We start from the raw sequence: 2,771 nt of genomic DNA, 5'->3' as shown, positions 1-2,771 counted from the left end.
GGGAGTGCCGCACTGTTGGAGGGTCAGTGCCGAGAGAGTGCCGCACTGTCGGAGAGTCAGTGCTGAGGGAGTGCCGCACTGTCGGAGGATCAGTGCTGAGGGAGTGTTGCACTGTCAAGAGGGTCAATGCTGAGGAAGTGCCGCACTGTCGGAGGATCAGTGCTGAGGGAGTGTTGCACTGTCAAGAGGGTCAATGCTGAGGAAGTGCCGCACTGTCGGAGGATCAGTGCTGAGGGAGTGTTGCACTGTCAAGAGGGTCAATGCTGAGGAAGTGCCGCACTGTCGGAGGATCAGTGCTGAGGGAGTGTTGCACTGTCAAGAGGGTCAATGCTGAGGAAGTGCCGCACTGTCGGAGGATCAGTGCTGAGGGAGTGTTGCACTGTCAAGAGGGTCAATGCTGAGGAAGTGCCGCACTGTCGGAGGATCAGTGCTGAGGGAGTGTTGCACTGTCAAGAGGGTCAATGCTGAGGAAGTGCCGCACTGTCGGAGGATCAGTGCTGAGGGAGTGCTGCACTGTCGGAGGGTCAGTGCTGAGGGAGTGCTGCACTGTCGGAGGGTCAGTGCTGAGGGAGTGCTGCACTGTCGGAGGGTCAGTGCTGAGGGAGTGCTGCACTGTCGGAGGGTCAGTGCTGAGGGAGTGCTGCACTGTCGGAGGGTCAGTGCTGAGGGAGTGCTGCACTGTCGGAGGGTCAGTGCTGAGGGAGTGCTGCACTGTCGGAGGGTCAGTGCTGAGGGAGTGCTGCACTGTCGGAGGGTCAGTGCTGAGGGAGTGCTGCACTGTCGGAGGGTCAGTGCTGAGGGAGTGCTGCACTGTCGGAGGGTCAGTGCTGAGGGAGTGCTGCACTGTCGGAGGGTCAGTGCTGAGGGAGTGCTGCACTGTCGGAGGGTCAGTGCTGAGGGAGTGCTGCACTGTCGGAGGGTCAGTGCTGAGGGAGTGCTGCACTGTCGGAGGGTCAGTGCTGAGGGAGTGCCGCACTGTCGGAGGATCAGTGCTGAGGGAGTGCTGCACTGTCGGAGGGTCAGTGCTGAGGGAGTGCTGCACTGTCAAGAGGGTCAGTGCTGAGGGAGTGTTGCATGTTTAGAGCATCAGTACTGAGGGAGTTCATTGAATGAGACATTAAACTGAAACTGTCCTTGCCTTGAGGTGTATGTTCAAGCTTCTGTGGCCTTTTAGAAGTGCAGCGTAGAAGACTCCCTGCTGTCATTGGCAGAATTTACTTCTCAAGCAACATCTGTGGAGAAGATGAATGGATAATTTGACATGAATGTTTGTCAGTCCTTGCTGTGCGTATGTGGACTGTTGGGTTCCCTCCATTACACATTAGACTTGAGCACTGAATCTGTGCTGACTCTCATTAGTTTTGTTTTCATTACTCTCTCAGTGGGTGTGTGCATTGCAGGCAGGACCAGCATGTATTGCTGATTCTCAATTACCCTTGAAAATGAGTGGTTTACTCAGCTGTATCAGAGGGCAGTTAGAATTCAAACCCCATTACTGTTAGCCTGGAGTCACATGGATTTCAAGCCGAACAAGGATTTATTATCCTAAAGAATAGTAGTGGACCTGATAAGTTTTTAACAAACAATCAGTAGTAGTTCTCACAGTCACAATGGCTTTCATATCTGTATTTATTCATTGAGTTTAAATTCCACCATCTGCTGTGGTGGGATTTGAACCCATATCCCCAGATCCTCTGCATTACTAACTCAGTGATATTATCAATGCACACCATCATGCACCCGATACAGCCGCCATAACTGTATTTCCTGGCTGCAAATCGTTTGGGGAGATTGTGAGGATGTGACAATATATCCCTTTAATCATTCATCTTTGTGAATGTCTCTGGTGGGCCAGCATTTATTGCCCATCCTTAATGATCTTTGCGATGATAGTGGCGAACTGCCTTCTGAAACGGTTGCAGGTTCCCACTCCCCATCCTCCCTCCAACCCTCCCCTGTGCAGTTTAGGGAGGGAATTATAGGATTTTGATCTAGCGATACTGAAGGAACTACAATATACTTCCGAGTCAGGGTGGTGAGTGGCTTGGAGGGGACCTCTCAGGGTGGTGGTGATATAATCCCAGCTGATGTTAGTACTGGGAACATTATATCCCAGACTGAAATCCAGCTTGCAAGATCGTATTCTGTTAGTTTTTAAATTTAATGTGGCTTTCACTGAAATATAAGCACGCATTGCTGCAGATTTAATTTTAACAATAAAATAGAACTATAATGAAGATAAAATAGAATAAACTAAGATATTTACATCTCAGTTTGAAAGATTGCAGAACAAAATCCCATTTCTCCGAAAGCTATCATGTTACATTATTCAAATACCAGAGGGAGGATTCCATTCTCTATTATATCTGTATATTTGACATAATAGTTGCTTGCAATTCCAAAAATTGATTATCTTTTCTTTGATCATTCACACAACTGAGTTCAAACATTCTTAGCTTGAAAACACTGCTTCAAATTTGGAACCAAACATTTTTGGTTTAGAATTTTCAAACTAAAACCCTTACTCGTAGAGTCATAGAGATGTACAGCATGGAAACAGACCCTTCGGTCCAACCTGTCCATGCCGACCAGATATCCCAACCCAATCTAGTCCCACCCGCCAGCACCCAGCCCATATCCCCCCAAACCCTATTCATATACCCATCCAGATGCCTCTTAAATGTTGCAATTGTACCAGCCTCCACCACTTCCTCTGGCAGCTCATTCCATACACGTACCACCCTCTGCATGAAAAAGTTGCCCCTGAGGTC

This window comes from Chiloscyllium plagiosum, unplaced genomic scaffold (assembly GCF_004010195.1).
Source record: "Chiloscyllium plagiosum isolate BGI_BamShark_2017 unplaced genomic scaffold, ASM401019v2 scaf_64, whole genome shotgun sequence".
Lineage (NCBI taxonomy): Eukaryota > Metazoa > Chordata > Chondrichthyes > Orectolobiformes > Hemiscylliidae > Chiloscyllium > Chiloscyllium plagiosum.
This window is presented reverse-complemented; position numbering follows the sequence as displayed.